Here is a 21,320-nt window from a genome sequence, read left to right as displayed (position 1 = left end):
TACAACTTATGGCCAGCGTATGCGGAACGTGTGTCATACGCTGGCATACGTTGAAAAATTTTCAACATGCTGAAAATTTGTCGACGTACTCGGTATACTATGATGTATGCCAGCATGCTTCAGCGTGCTCTTAACGTATACAAAACTTACCCATAACGTATTCGACGTGTGCCAGCGTATTCGGCAAATTTTTCATACATCGGCATACGCTGGCTAAAACGTCAAGGTGTGACAGTGGCTTGACACTTCGATGTCTAGTGCGGTTATGATTTGAATCGTCGAGCCGCAGCCTATTAATAGCCTATGACATGTGATCGTCGGCGATACGCTGCCGCGCTTTGCATAAGTTAGACTATCGTTGGGCATAGGTTGTGAACGCTGACAACACGCTCAACATTCGTTGATATAAGTTATCTATAAGTTATCGAAACGTTCTGTGTATGTTCCTAATACGTTATGCACACGTCCAACTCGTTATGAATACGTCCAAAACTGGAAAAAAAAACATCAATAGTTCAGCGTACGCCAGCGTTTTACATACATTTTGATACCTTGCCATACGCTGTCTAAAACGTCAAAGTGTGACAGGGCCTTTAGGTTTGCGCCAAATGCAACGTTTTGCATTTAGGCAAAAAAGTTCCATCTTGATTGAGTCAGACCACAAAACGTTTTGCCACATGGCTTCAGAATCTCCGGAGTGCTTTTTTGCATACCTCAAACGGGACTCAAAGTGGGTTTTTTTGAGTAATGGCTTCCTTCTTGCCACCCTGCGATACAGACCAGACTTGTGGAGTGCTTGGGATATTGTTGTCACATGTACACAATGACCAGTCTTTGCCATAAAGGCCTGTAGCTATTTCAAAATTGCCATTGGCCTCTTGGTGCCCTCTCTGATAGGTCTTCTCCTTGCTTAGTCATCCAGTTTGGAGGGACAGGCTCATTTCGGCAGGGTCTCGGTCGTAACAATTTGCCTTCCACTTGTTAATTATTTTCTGGACTGTGCTCAAAGAGATTTTTATTTTTTTTGAAATATTTTTATACCCATCTCCTGATCTGTGACTTTGCACAACGTTATCCCAGAGGTCTTTTGAGAGCTCCTTGGTTTTCATGGTTGAGTCTTTTCTGTGAAATGCACCAATCAGCAGAGGAAACCGAGAGGAACAGCTGATTTTATTCTGAAACGAGAAGGGCACTCGGGAGAGCGCATACCTCTGCCATGTAATGCCTGATCCACAGGGACATATTGGGCCTAATAACTTTTCGAGATATCATGCTATATATCGTTTTTGATCCCAATGGTGAAGAATCATTTTAAATATTAAACAATTCTCATATCCAGATCTGGATTTATATCTTCACCAAAATTGAATCAATTTGTTGTTGTCACACACCCAACCTGTCCCACCGAGTTTCATCCGAATCCGCCCACAACTTTTTGAGATATCGTGCTATATATTAGTTTCACCCGATCTCTCACTGGTGAAGAATCTCTTAAAAAATTATCATAGTCGGATCCGGATCCAGATCTTCACCAAAATCTAATCAGTTTGTCCTTGTCAGACACCCAACCTGCCCACCAAATTTCATCTGGATCCATCAACAACTTTTTGAGATATCCTGCACACAGACAGACAACCAGACAGACAACCAGACAGACAAACAAACAGACAGAGAGGGGTGAAACATAACCTCCTTCACCTGCGGTGGCAGAGCTAATAATCAGAATCACTACAATCGAACACAGGTAGAAGCCAATTAACTCGGTGTGTGATATTGAAGCTGATTGGTTACAAGTGAGCAAATTTACAATTGCTATTATGAGGGGGGTGGGGACACTTATCCAATCAAAATATTCTAGTTTTGTATTTTTAACTAATTTTCTGAAATTTGTAGAATTCGTTTTTCACAGGGAAGTTCTGGGTTACGATGTGTAAATAAAGGTGGAAAAAGTCTGATTTATGTAATTTAATTCCAGGCTCTAAGCTGAGGCAACAAAAGGTGAAAATTTTGAAAGGAGGTCTAGACTTTCTATAGGCACTGCATATACACCCACAAACACACACACACACACACACACACACACACACACACACACACACACACACACACACACACACACACACACACACACACACACACACACACACACACACACACACACACGGAGTGCGATAGCACTCCATCTGGAGTACAACAGTACTCCATATGGAGGGATAATCATGAAAAAATGGCTGCCACATCAAATATGTACAAAGTGATATGCTGAGAAGTTAATATAGAGTGAGGATATAAATAAGGCTTTTAAAAGCCATCTATATATTACTAAAACTCTCATCTTGTATATATATATATATGTATGTATGTATGTATGTATGTTCCTGAAATACAGCCAAAACGGTACACAATAGCGCAAAAAATTTAGGGCCACCTTACTCATCATTATCCTGCGGTGTGCAGTATCAAATTTCGTTCAAATCGGGCAAAGGAAAAAATATTTAAAAAAATCAATTCCCGATTCAGTGAAGTACTCTTCGGGAGAATTTGATCAATGCAAACAACCTCAGCGGTATAGTTCGCTGGAGCTATCTTTTTTTTCTCTTGAAATGATTTATTTGAAAATCTCAAACATTTAGTCGAGACAAAGAACGATTTATTTTTTAAGCATAAAATAAACATCGCCATTTTGATCTAATACTTCCGCGTTCATTCATAAATAAAATTGTGTTGAGAAGATTATGCACAATAATTTCCTCGACTTTCTTTTCTCCGTTTTTTTTTTTTTCCACATTGACGCGCAATACCAAGTTTCGTTCAAATTGGGCAACGAAAAAAAAATTATTAAAAAATCAATTCACGATTCAGTGAAGTACTCTTCGGGAGAATTTGATCAATGCAAACAACCTCAGCGGTGTAGTTCGCTGGAGCTATGTTATATTTTTTTAATGATTTTTTTTATCAACCGCTGTCCCAACGGGTTCACGGGTCGTCCAGTACCTTTTTATTTCCGAGCCTGTTTTGAACTACCAAGACTGAAAGAGACGCCAAAATTCATTGCTAACGTACCACAATGAGATATCGCTAAAACGCCAATTTGTACTTCGTCTTACTCTTGATCTTTCTCTTGACTTTCGAAAAACAATGCAAAACTGTTTCCCAACGTAACACAAAAACTGCTGAAGTGATTACGGAGATTTTAACACAAGGAAGTTACTTTCTCTGGCCTATTGCACAGATTCCAAAATTAAAACATATATTTAAAATCAATTGTTTTAGTTTGAAGAGAAATCGAACGAAAATGTGGACTCAACAAAATAAGGCCATAATTGTGTGTGTGTGTGTGTGTGTGTGTGTGTGTGTGTGTGTGTGTGTGTGTGTGTGTGTGTGTGTGTGTGTGTGTGTGTGTGTGTGTGTGTGTGTGTGTGTGGGGGGGGGGGGATAGAAAGAACCATATTCCAAAAGTGATACATATCCAAACCATCCCCCAAATCAACTGAAACAAGTATTTAAACCATTTAATAACATAGATGGATTTAATCCATCCCAAAATAACAAAATATATAAAGCATTAAGTGTATTAAATTCTCTAATATTATGATAAAATATTTATAGTTATCTTCAACAGAAGTTGTACAAACACAAATTATGACACTAACTTATGGGAAGCTCTAGATCACCTGGTTGAGCGATTGTGAAGCTGGGCATGGCCATCTCGCCGCCATAAAACGATGCTGCTCCAGTGGGTGAGATACACTGATGTCTGTATACTATCTCACTGATCTGTAAACATGTAGAGTATTTTGCATTCTTTATCAACTCTTTTATATTTTCTCCATCAAAAACCCCCCAAAACAACAGAAACAAGTACAAAAAAAACATTTTAAGAAAAATGTAAAAACATAGAGGGATGAAATCTCAAAAAAAACCAAACAAGGTATTGGAATGATGCCACACTATGACACCACAATATGACACCACAACACAATACCATAATACGACACCACAATAATACACTACAATATGACACAACACCACAATAAGATAACACAATCCTCTTATGGATTACCATCACACCATCTTTTGACGTTCCATCACATTTCCACAACCACAACAAGAGTAAAATGTGAAAAGATGTCATGATGATAATTCAAGGATTTTGGTGTCATATTGTGATGTCATTCCTCCCTTGTTTGTTTTTGTTTTTTTTTGAGATTTCATCCCCGTATGTTTTTACTTTGTTTTAAATGTTATTTTTTTTTTGTACTTGTCTATATACAGACACTTCCAGGTATTTACATCATAGATGCGTTCCTGGAGAACAACGTTTAAATCGAACCTCAAAATCACATTGACTTTTAAAATGTATTAAAGGGGGAATCCATTCCTGACAGATAAAAAAAAAACATGACTGGAAATTTTTCAAAGTTGCTTTACTCACATGAATCCTCCCGTTATGTTAATCATTCGTTCTTTTAATTCGATCTTTAATTTAATTTATATCGCCTTCCTTACTCTGGAGATTTCCACAAACAACCCAGCCATGGCCGCCATCACGGCGATCCCGCTGGTTCATTATTTTCGTTTCACTGAATGAAGTTATACTTTCGTTGTACTCAATTAAACCAGCTCGAGGAAGCTGGTTTATTTTGGCAAATTCTTTAATCGTTTCTGCACTCGATATAATTCTTCAAACGGTAGAAAAAGACAAGTTTAATGCTTTGGAAATTTCGCATTTTCTTATGTATACATGAAGAAGGAGGGACAATATAGCTTTGCTTGCTTAAAGTAAATAGGTATATTTGCTTTGTTATAAGAATCTCATTTCACTCCAGATTTTGACATTTATTTAGTTCACGAGATCCAATCCTCAAAAGCAAAATCATATTTCGATGTTATACTTGAATTTGTCTGTGAAAGTCCATCATGGAAAATCGCATCATATAATAAATGAAATCGCTCCAGGCTCCTCATTTGAAAACTATAGCACATACAAAAGCAATGTGTGCAGCGATTCGTAAGTATGAAGATCAGGCATTGGATGATATTCAGTGAGGAGAGTGAAAAAAAAATTGAGAGTTTTATCGTTAAGAAACCGTTGTCACCCATTCCAAGTCAAGGCCTTGCCGAGCAGGCCAAACAAAATGGCGGCTTAAGACCTCATCAAGCTGACAGTGGGCTGACCAAGATGGTGCGCCACCATCGTCGTAAGGCTTTTTATTATTATTGTTATTTTTTTTGAGATGAACACCCCCTAAATTATCTTCAAAAGGGGTGTTTAAATTTACCCCAAAACACCCAGTTTTCATTCATGCACTCCCTGGAAGTTCCCTTTGTATGCATGCAAAGTTTGGGGCAAATAGGTTTCATGCTTTTGGAGGGAGAGAAGGGGGAGTGAGGAGGGAGTGAGGAAAAGGGGAGCTATGAGGGGAGAGTGAGGAAGGGGGGGGGATAAGAATGAAAGAGGGGGAGGAGCGATGCTTCACCACATGTCGCTATATACTCCGGGGGTAGGGAGTGATAGGAGGAGGTGGGAGCAAAGAGGATAGAGGAGCAAGGAAGGGGAAGTGGGGAGGGGAAGGGGGTGTTCTGGACTTGCATATGGTCGTGGGATTGAAGAGAGGGGGATTGGACTTGCAAATTCGGAGGAGGACTTGTATTTTGGAGGAGGGCTTGGTGGTAAGCAATTGGGGAATGTGGGGGAGGGGCGGGGGGGCGGGTGATGGTCCTGTCTGCTGGCATTAGTACAGGATTGAATGAAATGGGGTATGTTAAAACAGAGCATTCAAACAGGATAGCAACACCACCCATCACTTTCAAACAGCATGTTCAATTTTTAATGGGATTATAACATTGACTTCCCATGAGGTATGTGACTCGAACTGTGGCTGCCATGCTGTTTACCCGCTCTGGAATCGTATCTCTTCGAGGGGGTCGCACACGTTTAAATCGTCCGGACACAGAGCTGTCCGGATTGCTAAAGAACATGTGAACCAGAAAAATGAACACCTCTCCAGCAGCCGGACTCAACGCCGAGCCCGACCCACTGTCCAAACCTGAAAACCCAGCTCAAGCCAACAGACCCAAGAGCCCACCACACCCTAGCTGCAATGTTTATAAACACACAGAGATGCCAGTGTTTCGTGACTTTATTTAATTTCAGCACATATTTTACAACCAAAATGTGATAAGCCCCAAAATCTCCAAACCTGAGCTGAATCCCAAAATTCAAATTGTGGAATCGAACCCAGCAGCAGCTCTGACTGCCAAAAAAAGTGCCCATCCATCCAATTCACACACTCCAGGCTCAAAACACAACACAAACACAGCAACACAACATAACCACCTCCAAACCACAATACAGCCACCCATTGTTTATCACTTCATGAAAGTTGGAAGAGGGGTGAGAGAGGCAGGAGAGAGACAAAGGATGGGTGAGGGAGCGAGGACAAATGAAGAGATGGGGGAGGGGGGAGGAATGGATGGAGGGAAGAGATGGATGGATGGAAGGATGGATGGATGGATAGATGGAGGGAAGGAATTCATGCCGAGACTGGCTAGAACCGGCCGAGAGTCACGTGGTGTCTCGAGCGGTGGCTCGCTTCCAATGGACTGGTGTACTGCATGCAGTGACCTGTCCATGGTATGACAGGGCTCGTGGGGCCGGATCCCTCCTATAAGATGTGTGGTACAACCTCTCCGTCACAGAAGGAGATCACCTGAAGACACGGGTCTGATTCCCCTCCCCCAGAATATCTCCACAGTGCTTGTGACTCGCTGTGTATGGCATGGCCCTCTCAGGGAAGTCTGTGAGTGTCGATGACAGGCATTCCATCGGCAACCTCAGACTCCTGACCTGGGTTGGCCTAGCCATACACGGTTAACCACTGTGTCATTCCGTGCTTTGCGCCATCGACACAGCAACTTCAGTGAGCACCATGTCCCGCACTCTTCCAGGCAGATGGTCTTGCTCGCCATGCCAGTTGTGCAGATACGATGGACTGGACCTGGGTGCTGGGTTGGCGGTCGTCGCAGGGGACCTCAAGAGAACAATATTGGGATGGTTCACGGTCCCATACTGCCACTGACGTCCACTCTGGTGGTCTGCAGCTTCAGTCGATCACCTCTGCGCCGTGGTGGTCAACACCTAACACATGGTGGAGTACGTCAGAGGGGGGAGGGGAGGGGAGGACAATGGGCCAGGGTGGTTAAACCCTGGTTGGGGAGGCGTTGAGTCTGGGTGAGGGTGTAAGTGTGGGCTTGGGTGTGGGTATGGATATAGTTAATTTTGGTATGGGTATGGGTGTCAGTGTCAGTATGGGTATATGGGTATAGGTATATATGTATAGGTAAGGGTGTGTATGTCAGTGTGGCTATAGGCATGCATGTGGATATAGATGCAAGTGTGAGTAGAGGTGTGTGTGTGTACGGGCATGGGTGTGGATGTGAGTATTGGTGTGGGTGTGTATATGGGTATGTGTGTGTGAGTATAGGTATGGGTGTGACTGTCGGTGTGGGTATGTATATGGGTGTGGATATGGGTGTGGATATGGGTGTGGGTGTGTGTGAGTATTGGTATGGGTGTGGATATGGGGTGTGGCTATTATGGTGTACCACTTTTGCAAAAGTAGTTGCTGGAATGAAGCACTATGTGCGTATCGATTCCACTAGTGAAGATAGGTGATCGATCAAAGTTTCAAAATTTTCCCTCCTCTTTTGACCGCAGGCCGTCATTTTGAAATTTCAGGAAAAATCCATATTTTTGCAAATAATATTGATTTTTGAATTTTTATGAAAATATATTTCTCTGTGTTTAGATAGCCGAATGCACTTCAGTAGGCACCAGTATGATAGTCAGTACCCGTAAATATTATTCACTTGTCCCGACATTTTGAGAAGGGGTTGCCATTTTGGAAATTCAGTGAAAATCGTATATTTTGTGTATATTAAATGAAATGAAGACCACAAGGGGAAAACCAGAGATGTCAGGATAAGTCAATTTTGAAGAAACTGAAAAACAAAGTTTCAAGACTTTGGTGGACTGTTTAATAACAGTCATATAGATTTCTTTTCCAGTAAAAGGAAGAGTGATCATTGGCCGATCAAATTAAGCATGCAGCATTTGCCAAGCTTCTGTGTTATTTAATTTAAGAGCAAAGAACGAATCAATGTTGCAAACTGACATCACTGGTTATTCCCTTGTTTAATAATTGCCATGCAATTTTAACCCAGGATGTGTTGCAAATTCATGCTTGTTGGTTATTAGCATACATTACATGACTTTGGTGATCACAGATTATTTTTTTCAACATTAAACGGTCATTGTTTTTTGTTTGATTGGTGTTCAACGCCATACTCAAGGGTATTTCGCTTATAATGCGACGGATTCTCCATTTCTTACTCCGTACTACTTAATACGATGGAAAACTGGGAGAAAACCAAGGATAAACCACCCCCGCGATAGCCAAAGTCACCTCATGTGACTCCCTCATATACCTAAGCAGGTTGATTGGGCGGTGGGTACATCGAATGAGGATGGGTACTCAGACACGCTAAACATTAAGCCACGGCGTGGGTCCCATAAAAGTCACAATAAAGGTTTGACCAGGCTTGAACCACGATATGCACCAACTACGGAGCCCATGATATAACCAAATAGGCCATTGTCGTGCTCAGAGTTTATGCTGTGAAAGTTTTACAACCTTTCATTTTTTTAGTATCTCAACTCTGAATATTATGGTGGAACAGTTAACATGAATGAAAGAGAAATAACCCGGAGTAAAGTACTGACAACTCTGGGTTTCTACTTGTTCAGCTTTGACAACACTTGTTTTTTCATTGCACGGCTAAACTTTATACCATATAAATTATGTGACACCCCTGGTTATTTGTTAAAGTAATATTGTGAGAGGAAACCTTATGTTGCCAACTATTGGCAGGTGCAATAACCCTGAAATTTATAAAAAGTGACATCTCTGGTTTTCCCCTTGTGGTCTTCAAATATTTTTTTTATTTATTCTTTGTGTACTTGCAGATAAACCTTGACTGACCAATGGTCAGGGCTCCTGTGGCTATGTGGGACAAGTTCGCTAGTTACAGGAAATTTTGCGAAAGTGCTCATTCTTTACATGTCATAAATGATCTCGCTGAAATAGGAATTAAAGGCCCGGTCACACCTTGACGTTTTAGCCAGCGATGGCAACGTGTTAAAATTTATGTAAAACCCTGGCTTACGTTGAACTTTTGATGTTTTTTTTTAAAGATTCGGACGTATTCATAGCGACTTGGTCTTATGTATAACGCATTGGTAACTACACAGAACGTTTCGTTGTGTTATAGATAACTTATACCAACGAATGCTGAACCTGTTGTCGGCCTACACAACCGATGCCCAACGATAGTCTAACTCAGGCATAGCGCGTTGCACGCATCGCCGACGATGTCGTGACGTAGCCTATTAAAAGGCTGACGCACAACGATTCAAATCATAACTGCCGTAGAAATGGAAGGGTCAAAATCGTGGTCACACCTTGGCGATCTTGCCAGCGTATGCCGACATAACAAAAAGTGTGTCTAAAACGTTGGGGCACGTCGAATACGGTATGGGTAAGTTTGGTATGCGCGAGTAGAACGCTAAATACGCTATCATAAGTCGTAGTAAGTAGAGTACGTCAAGAAATTTTGAACATGTTCAAAATTTTACGACGTACTCGGCATATGACACACGTTCGCATGTGATGAGGATAAGTTTTACACACGATATGTGGACGCTTACACACGTCCACAAAGGCTACTTATAAGCTACTCATAAGTCGAAACACGTCGCGGTAATGTCTTTTTTACGCGAAACTTATTTCTAACTTATGTTTGACGTGCTTTGAACCAATTCTTTACGTAGTCCCAACACACATCGACGTATGTAGACGTATTCCAATGACGTCTTCCAGTGGACAAAAAAAAAAAAATGAATGTGTTTCTAGCTTACAACTGCCATATAAAGACGTGTTCCCAGCGGTTTTGGGAATTGGTATATAAAAATGCTGCTCATAAAAGGGGAACCCAACAGTGTTTTCGAGTTCCTTTTTGAGTCGATGTCCATGTCAGCAGTAACAGTATCAGTATCAGTATTAGTATTAGTATTAGTATTAGTTTGTTCATGTTGGCAGTAGTAGGTGAGTGTGAGGGGGAGGGTGTGGGTTATGATGGATCCTCCTTGCGTCCGCGTGTCCACGGGTAGGTTCATAGGCTGCCACTCAACGATTTAAATGGCTGCATCTCCACTATTGAAAGTAGACGCTTGCGCTCAACAATTGGATTTTTTTTTCCACTCAACGACTTTTAAACGGTACCACTCAGCTATTTTCATTGTTTACAATGAACGATTTAAATTGCTGTCACTCGCCTTTGTTTTTTGACGCTGGGGTTTGGAAATTTGAAACGTTTCTTCTGAACGTGTTAAAACGCTCAAACTCGACTATTTTAAATAGACGCTGCCGATGGACAATTGGAATCATAGCCAAGCTAGACATCGAAGAGTGAACATCCTCATCATGCCGAAGAAAAGTTTGAAGAATGCTGCAAATAAGTGTCCTGGCCGTGGCCGTGGACGCTGACTCAACGACGATCCATTTTACCGACGTCTTTCAGCCTATGAGTAACTTAAAAGTAACGTCTGTCGACGTGTGGCAACGATCGCGTAACGTGCCAACAACACGTTAATCATAGGTAGGAAATAAGTTTCGGGTACTCTAAACATTACCTCGGCGTGTCTCAACTTATGATTAACTTACAAGTAGCATGTGTTGACGTCTGTCAACGATCGCAGACCGTGCCTACAACTTGTGGCCAGCGTAGCGGAACGTGTGAGTCATACGCCGGCATACGTCGTGAAATTTCAAGCATGAAAAAATTTGAGGACAACCGAAAAGTACAACGTTTAAAGCCAACGTACAACGACGTATGGCAACGTACTACGACGTATGCCAGCGTGCTCTCAATGTTATCAAAATTTACCCATAACGTATTCAACGTGTACCAGCGTTTTAGAAAAAAAAATTCAAAAATCGGCATACGTTGGCTAAAACGTCAAGGTGTGACCGGGCCTTAAGCTGGTGTCTGACTGTATTCATCTGTGCAATGATGAGAAACAACGTCAAGCATTGCTCCAGTGCGTGGAAGAGCACAGGAAGCTTTACCCAGACTATACAAAACAAACGATATGTTCTCAATAAGATATCTGTGCGGTTGCTTGTTTGCTAGATTGTTATGTTGTCATATATGAAAACCATGTCGAATAAAACATATTTGGTTGTTCTCATTATTAATTGATCATGCTCTCATTTGTCATTAATAATGTCTATGAAAAACGCTATTACTGATTTTCTCGAAAAGCCAAACAATGTGCAGTGCAATAATTGTCAAAATATGGGATTTCCAGTGAAATTCCAAAATGGCAACCCCTTCTCAAAATGTTGGGACAAGTTGTGAATAATATTTACAGGTACTTACTATCATACTGGTGCCTACTGAAGTGCATTCGGCCATCTAAACACAGAGAAATATATATTTTAAATATTCAAAAATCAATATTATTTCCAAAAATATGGAGTTTTCCTGAAATTTCAAAATGGCGGCCTGCGGTCAAAAAAGGCGGAAATTTTTTCAAACTTTGGTTGATCACCTAACTTCACCAGTGGAATCGATAGGCACATAGTGCTTCATTCCAGCAACTACTTTTGCAAAAGTGGTACACCCTAGTGGGTATGGATATAGTTGATTTTGGTATGCGTATGGGTATAGGTATAGGTATGGGTGTAGGTGTTAGTGTGGGTATGGGTATAGGTATATATGTATAGGTTATGGTGTGTATGTCAGTGGAGCTAAAGTCATGTGTTGATATAGATGCGAGTGTGTGTGTGTGTGTACGGGCATGGGTATGGATATATGTGTGGGTGTGAGTATTGGTGTGGGTGTGTATATGGGTATGTGTGTGTACGGGCATGGGTGTGGATATATGTGTGGGTGTGAGTTTTGGTGTGGGTGTGTATATGGATGTGGGTGTGTGTGAGTATAGGTATGGGTGTGACTATCGATGGGGGTGTGAGTATAGGTGTGGGTGTGGATATGGATGTGGGTGTGTGTGAGTATATGTATGGGTGTGACTATTGTTGTGGGTGTGAGTATAGATATGATTGTGTGTCAGGGCATAGGTTTGGATATAGGTGAAGGTGTGATTATAGGTGTGGGCATGAGTATAGGTGTGGGTGTGAGTATAGGTGTGGGAATTGGTGTTTATGGGCATGGGTGTGGATCAAGGTGTGGGTGTTGGAAGGGGTATGGGTATGGTTATTAATGATCGATGCCTGAAGGGAGAAACAGGAAAGAATGGCTTGTAAGACCATGTATCTGGGCTATTGGCCCAAAATGCACACATATGACTCTCACACCCTTTATAATATATCTGTGACCTTTGGTCTTCAAGCTGAATGAATGATGCATTTAGATTTGTTCCAATGTATGGATTTTTTTTCTCCTCGGTTTTGTATGAAAACTTATTCTCAAGAAAGAGAAATATCAAGTACATTTTATGAGACAATTTGGTTTTAAGACCAAAATACACGTTGATTTTTATGACCCTACTTTCATTGATGTAAACATAGTTTTAGGCTCATGGAAGAGCTAACACACTGAATGGATCAGGATAAAACACACAAAAACAGGACACAAAACAGGCATGCATGGTGAAGGAAACTCCAAGGAGGAAAAACTGGAAAGTTACGAGGAAGTTGGGTGTGGTTAACGAGGGTAGAAAAGATCATGGTTTTGGATTGGGGACTATCTTAGATGGTGGTGAACAGCTGTTTTGAAAACCTGGAGCGAAGAATGACATTGAAGAAAATGTGGAAGTTGATTCCACAGGCAAGAAAAAAGAAAAACAAATGAGTGGAGGTGAGCAGTGATTGTGGATTTAGGTAGTTTTACCAGAAGATGGTTGATGGTGGACTTTATGAGCCATGTAGAAACCTGGAAGGTGTGGGTGGGGGGGGGGGGGGCGGTCAAAGCACGGAAAGAGCAGAGGGTGTTCGACCAGAAAGGAGGCGGTAGAAGATAAAGAGACCACCAACCTGGCTGCAATGGTGAAGTGACGGGCGCATGGACAACTTCAGCATGGTAGATTTCAATGATCTTGAAGATCTTGGTTTCCATGGCATAAAGATGAGCAATATGTGAGCGAGGGGATACATCCAAGAGGTGAGAGCAGTGCTCCATCAAGTTGCTGATGAAATGCTTGGAGGTGGATAGGATTTCAGGAGTGCTAAAAGAAGGACCTTGTACGACGGAGGATGGCAAGTTGGCAGCTGGCTTTGGAGGCCAACTTTGAAATGTGGTTTGCCCAATAAAAAAAAAAACATGCTGATAGTAAGATCCAGGAGTTTGAAAGACAACCTCCTCAAATGTATTGTTGAGAAAGTATATAGGAGGGTTTGGCAGTCGGTCCTTTCGGAGAGAGATAGTGAGAGTGTGAGATTTGTCAGGATTGAAAGATGTATTCCAAGCGTTTGATCAGCTTGTGATTTTTTTTTCAACGTCTGAAGAGAAAGAAGAGGCTGAAGCCTGCCTGTCTGAATGATGAGGGATGCCAGAGCAGAGGGTGGAGTCATCAGCAAATAAATAGAGGATTTTCCAGATTCAGAGAGATCATTGATAAGGATCAGGAAAAGGACTGGACCCAGAAAACTGCCTTGGGGCAGTCCAACCTTGCCAGGGAAAGGAGATGAATGGATTATGTTGAGAGCCACACTTGGCTTCGAGAGTGGAGGAAGTCAGTAAGCTATTTGTGGAGTTGACCTTGGATGCTATAGGCAGACAATTTGGAGAGCAAGGCAAGATGCCAGACTGTATCAAAAGCACAAGATATACTGTATGTCCAGGGAGGCAGCCCTGAACTCATGTCTGACATTGAGGGCCTCCATCCATTGTTGGGTGAGGAAAAGCAGCATGTCTGAGGTGGAGCGACCTGGTCTGAAACCAAATTGGTAATCTGAGATTAGGTTGTTGGAGAAAGGAAGGATGATGGATTCCATGACCTAGCTGATGATTGGAAGTAATTTGATAGGTCTGTCGTTGAGGGATCAGTTTTTGCACCTTTTTATGCAGTGCAATGATGTTGGCATGTTGACAAGCAGATGGAAGATGACCTTGCACAAATGACAGGGTGAAAAGGGCAAATAGAGAGGAGATGTGCAAGACCAGCAGAGCAGCTTTTTAGGACACCTGACCTGATGCCATTCAGTCAAGTAGCAGAGTCACAGTCGAGGTTTGAAAGAAACTTCTCCACCTTCTCAAATGCGAAAGACAGAGTCCAGGAGCAGTTGGATATGTCAGGGAAGGATGCATCCCGAGAGTGACGAGTTGGGGATACAAGATTTGGAAGCAAACACAGAATTGAGGCATTTGGCCTTCTCACGAGTGGAGTCGGCTGTGGTGCCATTTGAAAAGAGGGAAGGGATGGACGGGGAGCATACTCCAGAAACAGTCTTGTTTTAGAAGAGTGAGACAAGCGTGAAAGTTCATTCTTGAAGTTGGACAGATGTTGTTTTCTGGCTCTCCTGAGAGTGGACACACATTTTTTTGGTCTTTTTGGAAAGCACTGACATTGCCTTCCATCAGATTTGCATTCCAGGAAGTTGTTTCAGTTCAGGAAGTTCTAGGAAGAAGGCAAGTTGTTGCAGAGCAACTGCTTCACCACAGGATTCAATGCAGCATGGACAGGAAGAAAGGTAGAATAATTGAAGATGAGATGGGATGAATTTGTGCATGAGAGCGCAGATTTCTGGGAGAATTCCCAGGCTGCATTAACATCAGCGGCAGTAGATATGGAAGGTCAGTCCTGAAGAGAGAGACCTGCCAATCTGCTTGAGTGAATTGCCAGACTTGCCGGCATTGAGGCAGGTCTCAGAGAATAGTCAGAGAGATGTTGTCTTTCACAAACACATGATCAGATGAACCAATTGCAGTAGAGATCTCATCAATGATCTCTCCGACTCTCTGGAAAATCCTCTTTATCTCTTTGCTGATTACTCCACCCTCTGCCGTACCATCTGTCATCCCTCAGACCGGCAAGCAGCAGCTTCTTCGCTCACTGCAGATGTGGGTAAAATCACAAACTGGTCCAACATGTGGAACATGTCTTTCAATCCAGACAAATCTCACACTCTCACTTTGTCTCTCTGAAAAGACCGTTTAGAACCCCCCCCCCCCCACCCCGTCTACTTTCACAACAATCCTCTGGAAGAAGTCCTTTCTTTCAAGCTTCTGGGTCTCACTATCTGCCATGATCTTTCCTGGGAAAGCCACATTTCCAACTTGGCCTCCAAAGTCGCCGAATGGGGATCCTCCGTCGTGCAGAGTCCTTCCTCGACACACCTGAGCTCCTGACCACATACAAAGCTTTCATCCGCAGCCTGATGGAGTACTGCTCTCCCCTCTGGGCTAGTGCTCCTGCCTACTACCTTTCTTGGCTTCACGCTGTGGAAACCAAGGAATTTCGGACCATTGGCATCTCCCACGATGAGGCTGAGTCTTTGGACCTCTCACTCTCTCACCGCAGGCAGATCGGTGGTCTTTCTGTCTTTAACTGTCTCCTCTTCGGTCTTGCCCTCCCCCCCTGCTCTGTCTGTGATCTGCCCCCCCCCCCATATTTCCGCAAGGCCCTCAAGGTCTGCCAGCAACCCCCTTCTGGTAAAACTACCAAAACGAAAAATTACTGCTCACTTTCACTCTTTCATTCCTCTTTTTCCCCACCTTTGGAATAAACTCCCTCACTCTGTTCAATCCCATTCTTCCCTCCAGGCCTTCAAAACAGCTGTTCACCACCACCTCTTATCTTCCCCCATCCAAATCCTCGATCTTTTCGACCCCCCGTTAATCCACCCCAAACCCACCTCCTTTAAATTCCCTGCTTTCCTTCCTGAAAGTCCCTGTAATGTGCATCTTGTTTACCCCGTGTTCTCTGCCCCATCCCTATCCCTTCCACAGATCTCCTCATGTCTCTGTTCCCCACTGTTTTGTCCTTCCCACTCCCACCCCTCTTGTCTCATGCCCCCCTTGCTGTGCATTGTGTGTTAGCTCTCATACGAGCCTCGACAAGGTATACAAAAAAAAGAGGAAGAGCAGACTTTTGCAAGAAAATTTGTCATCACCAAGTCCAGAATTTGCAATTTGGAGAAATGCGGGTTGGAGAGTGGTGTCAAGTTTTGGTCCTAGTGACAAGTTTCCTGAATCTTAATTGGACAAACTATCAATACACTTTGCTCTTTGGAATAAGAAGCAGGTGTTTTGTGCTTTCATAATACTTGTATTTTATTATTTTACCCTTTTATAACATAAAAAGGGGTTTATAAAAGGAACTGAACCCATTAGGAACATAATGCCAATACTTAGCATATTGTAAGGGGATATTTACATTTTACAAACACATAAAAGGTAGAATTATTGTCCCACACTGCCCCCCCCCCCCGCCACTCCCACTGACTGCAGCCCACTACCCATTGACCCCACTGCCATTCCTTATATGAGCCTGCCTTACCGCCAATGGAGCAGGATGCATAAAGGTGCATCTCACTAGACCAATAGTGCTGTCCATTGGTATTTAAATAAGCCAGTGCAAATTTCACATCACCATTGTACACTGTCCCTTTTTGGGTAGTGGTCCATCTATGGACCACAGTCATATCCACTAAAGATCTTCACCTTTTCCCTCTTATCTCAACTTACCTTCTCCTGGCTGCCCTCTCTCCTCTCAATCTCTCCTACTTCTCCTTGTCTCTATTTCTTTTTTAATCCTGTCTTCCCCCGATCCTCCTTTATATCCACACTACAATATATAATCAGAGAAATCAGAGAAACATCAACAAAGATCAGAGAAACATAATCGAAGGTAGAGGTTGGAGCGCTTCATTAGCTTTGTTGTTTAGAGTGTGCATGTGGTTTATTTGTCCCCTACCGGTTTCACCGGAGGGGACTATACGCTTTCCGTCTTGGCCGTCCGTTCGTCAAACCATCCGACTGTCCATCAGTCTACTACTACTCAGCCGACGCATCCGAGATAGAGTTCACAATGCCATGCCATGAGCCTTTGTCCATCATCAGTGTCTGCATGTCCGCTGTCATGCTGGACATCCCTTGCTCTGCAGTCGATGTAGTTCAGTGGCCTTCTTCCTCTGGTTGGGCAAGGCAATCTCAAGCAGATCATGTCAGATATAATTTGCTCTTTGGCACAGAAACAGTGACCAGCAAAACGAGTTCTGCGACGAGCTACAATGGTAGAAATGGTGGTATGTCTCTGTAGATAAACCTGTAGTTTTTCAGTCTAACTAGATAAACCATCAGTCTAACTTGTAGTTTTTCAGACTTTTTTCCCCATATCCTTTAACATATTCAACTAAAACTTGATACACGGCTTTATTATGAAAGGTTGCAGAATACGTTCGAGTTTCAGGGCGTTTCATCAATTTTTCACAGTTATGCCCCTTTTTAGTCTTAGAAAATAGCACATATTATACATGGGTCAGTGTTCATCTACCCTGACATCACCCCCACTGCTTTACACTCATTGGCTGGACAACTGTCCTGAGTCCACCCTAATAAAAATAATGCGTTGCCAATAAATAAAACAGCACAGACCTTCAGGCTTCAGGCCTTCTTCCTGGGTGCTAGTGCATGGCTCAGTGCAATTGGAATGATCCCAAGCATATCACAACGATCTATAAGTCATACGCATGTTTTTGCTTCATGTCTGTACATTGGGTTATTTTTGATATGAAATTGGCAAAGATGAACGAAACACGGTAGGTTATAAAAGGTTCTCCCTCTTCATTTTGGTTCCGGTATCAGCTCGAGCATGCATTAAAGCAAACTTAATTTTATCTCCGGTTTGTTATCCCAGTTGTTTTTATTGGTTTCTCATCTTCAAAATATATCAGTAAATGATTTTTCCCCTCTTTGGTTTTGCTGAATTGACCCACACATGGTGGGTTAGAGACTTTTTCTTCTTCATTAGGACTGGTGGGGACATGTTTTGTAAAGTAATTCTGGCTCTTGTTTTATGTAACAGCCATATTTTATGCTCACTTGCATTTCTAGATTCCTTCATTGAAATGTTTAATTGACAGTTGTGCATTGCAAAGATGTTTGCGATTTATTTTCTTTGAAGGCCAAATCCATTCTTTCTCTTGTGTTACATGATCTATGGCTTGCAGTGGAGCTGCCACACCCATATCTTGCATACATGGGCAGACAGAGAAATACAAGAAACACAACACACGACTGTCAGACAAGACAAACACAGCCACCTAGCTTGGGGGAGCACCATCACTTCCTCGGGAACTTTGGAACCAGCAACGTCACAATAATGGTGCTGTCTTTCTCACCACACTCAGTGGGGCATTTCCTAAGGATGAATTTCCTCCTCCCCATGGATGCTATTGAAACTATGGTTGTTTGTCCATGCTCTATCATTTTAAATACTTAGAAAGGAAGCAGTACGTACCATTTTAAAACCCTTTGGGATGACTTGGATGGGGATTGAACCGTCAAACTCCCAGACTCGGAGCGAATGCCCAAGCGTGGAACAGCCCAAATTGATGTTGAGAAGAATAAGAAGAACCAATCCTTTCACATATGGGGGATAGGATGCATAGGGTTGCTGAGGCAGCTTTTCCTTGGCAAGAGGGCACAGTTCTGGACAAGTTGACACTCTGATGCTGGTTGACGTTTACCTGTGTTGAAAACTAATATGAAGAAAGAGGGTTTAAATTGTTGCAAAACTTTTGATTCAATATTTACTTTGACATAAAACCAAAAAGTTAATTGTCAGTGAAAACAAGCACAGGAGGCAATTTCAAGCTTTTAGGAAGTAAACAAAATACCAAAACTACATACCTGAAATATTAAAAGTTAGAAAGCACAGTTCATCTTTGGAGCACCACATATCGGGTGTGATTTAAACATATAATCGGACAAAGCTGAAATCAATCCATTGCAACTTCCCGTTAAAAAATATTGTTGTTAAATAACCAATCGCTTTTCCTTCCCAAAACTCCTGTACAAGTCGTTGTTAATCCTCAAATGCATTGAAACTTTGTTACGAGCCATGCCATAAAAAGGAAAGTAAGGAACGACCTTCCTCATTTGACGCAAACACTTTTGTATAGCAATTCATCTTCCATTATATCGAGTGACAGGGAGAAAATATCAGGCGGATCACTTAATGAAAGCATTGGGCCCGTCCAAAACCTATCCATCGCCCATACGGGTAATGCAAACACACGTCGTTTGCCCATATTTTCCTGGTCTTCGTCGCTATGTGCCTTTTCCAGTAGCGGTCGGGTCCATGTTTACCTCCGTGTGCGGGGGTTTTATAATCGCCACGCGCTCCTGCGGCCACTTCCATGCAATTGTGACGTGCAGTCTCTTTGTGTTCCCTACCGCATATATAGCCTTCCTTGTAGGAATTTACACAGCTGGAGGATGCACACAGGCTACGGAAGGGCTTGTATTGTCTTATATTTATGCCCCTGTCTGTCCTCCTACAAAGGGACAACCGCAGAGATTTTGGAACTGTCCCCCACAATCATGGAGCTTCTCAAGCTCTTTTAAAGACCTTTTATGGTGGTGGGGTGACCTCTTCACCGCTGGTGTTTGCAGGTGAGTCTCGAAGTGCTAAAATTTACGTCCCATTCAGCTCGATATAAACAAAAGGATAGTCCGATGGCAATGGAACAAAAAAGTTCAAACAAACGAGTGGCATCTGTTTCTCGATTCCAGGTCGAGGAGGAAGGGGACGTAGGCAGGGATTATTAACCGTTTTGTGAATGCAAGCCAGTTGAGCCTGGATATTTTCCTGAAAATAAAACGTCAAGCTCACATCTTCTTCTCACCTAAGCTGTGTTATCGTAAAAGCTTAAGACAACAAATGGACCAGAGAGTGCACGTTTTGTGTAGAGAATCAATTTACTGTGTAGTTGGCAAAAACACATCAACCAACCAGGCAAGTGGAAGCTAGCCTACTCGTCATTTTGAATGACGCATCTACCTTTCAATCCCAGGTTACTCCGACCCTCAAGATTCAAGAAAACAAGTCTTTTGAAAATCATTTCGCTTGTCGTGATATCACTGGCAGGTGCTTGAAAATAATGAATGGGAATTTTGATTTTGGCTCGAAGGGAAAGGAGGAAGCGGAGGGTTGTGGGGATAAACGTTATCATGGTCAATTTGACCACCAGAGGTCGTATGAAGTCATAGCTCATTATCCTTTCCTTGGAGATTTGGCAGGATTTAGGGTCCAAACAGGGTAAAATGGATCTCCTTAAAACAGTCCTAACCACTACCTGCCATGGGCCAGATAGCCTTTGTCCGTAAATTAATCGACATGGTCACACATATATAATTAATCTATTACTGAAAGGAGACGTGTGTGTGTGTGTGTGTGTGTGTGTGTGTGTGTGTGTGTGTGTGTGTGTGTGTGTGTGTGTGTGTGTGTGTGTGTGTGTGTGTGTGTGTGTGTGTGTGTGTGTGTGTGTGTGTGAAGCGTTCTTGCTGTTATATGACAATACAAATGTTCCCATTCGAAAACTACTGATAGATATACTTGGTTGGAAAGCTAATAATCGATTTACTTGGAACAACATTTGTGTCCGTTTAATCATGAAAAAAATAAATGCCTGTTTTTGAAAGCCCCTCCTCCCAAAATTGAAGAAACAGATGTGGGAATGAGAGCTGAATGTAGTGGTTCCATCAGTGACATGTATCATTCCACCACAGCAAGAACCCTTTGGAAGAACAAGTGAGGAGACCACAAAATACATATATATATATATATATATATATATATATATATATATATATATATATATATATATATATATATATATATATATATATACTAGAGGCGTGTGCTGACACATTGTGGAAGCATACAAACCATGCTTCCCCATTGTCTCGGGTCACTCAACTACATTTGATTTTGCATTTATTTTTTAAATCTTTTTCTTCAATTATATTATCATTTATATGGATGTTGTGCGATGATTCTTGATGTTTTTCCATTGTATCGGCTTCAATGTCCATCGGCACACAAAATTACAGTGCTTCCCCATTATTTTGGGTCACTCACGTGCATTTTTTTTCATTTGTTTGTTCTTTTATTTATATTTTCATTTACGGATGTTGCCCGATGATTCTGTGATTTTTTTTTCCGGTGCAACAGGTTTGATGTCCATCGGCACACAAAATTTCAGCTTTCTACGTCACCCATAGGGTACTGT

General features: G+C 42.2%; 1 long non-coding RNA gene across 2 annotated transcripts in view; it reads right to left on the bottom strand.

Moving 5' to 3' along the window:
• LOC147025153 (uncharacterized) overlaps positions 1-21,320 on the bottom strand; it is a 134,139-nt gene that overhangs the window by 56,080 nt on the left and 56,739 nt on the right. For both annotated transcript variants that reach the window (XR_015058855.1, XR_015058854.1), the window contains exon 3: positions 3,675-3,777. This is a non-coding gene — a long non-coding RNA (uncharacterized LOC147025153). The remainder of the gene's footprint in view (positions 1-3,674; positions 3,778-21,320) is intronic.

The sequence above is a fragment of the Eptatretus burgeri genome, chromosome 6 (assembly GCF_056783735.1).
Source record: "Eptatretus burgeri isolate ZD-2024b chromosome 6, Ebu_testis_v1, whole genome shotgun sequence".
NCBI lineage: Eukaryota > Metazoa > Chordata > Myxini > Myxiniformes > Myxinidae > Eptatretus > Eptatretus burgeri.
Note: the sequence above shows the minus strand (reverse complement) of the source record. Positions and strands in the feature narration are given on the sequence as shown.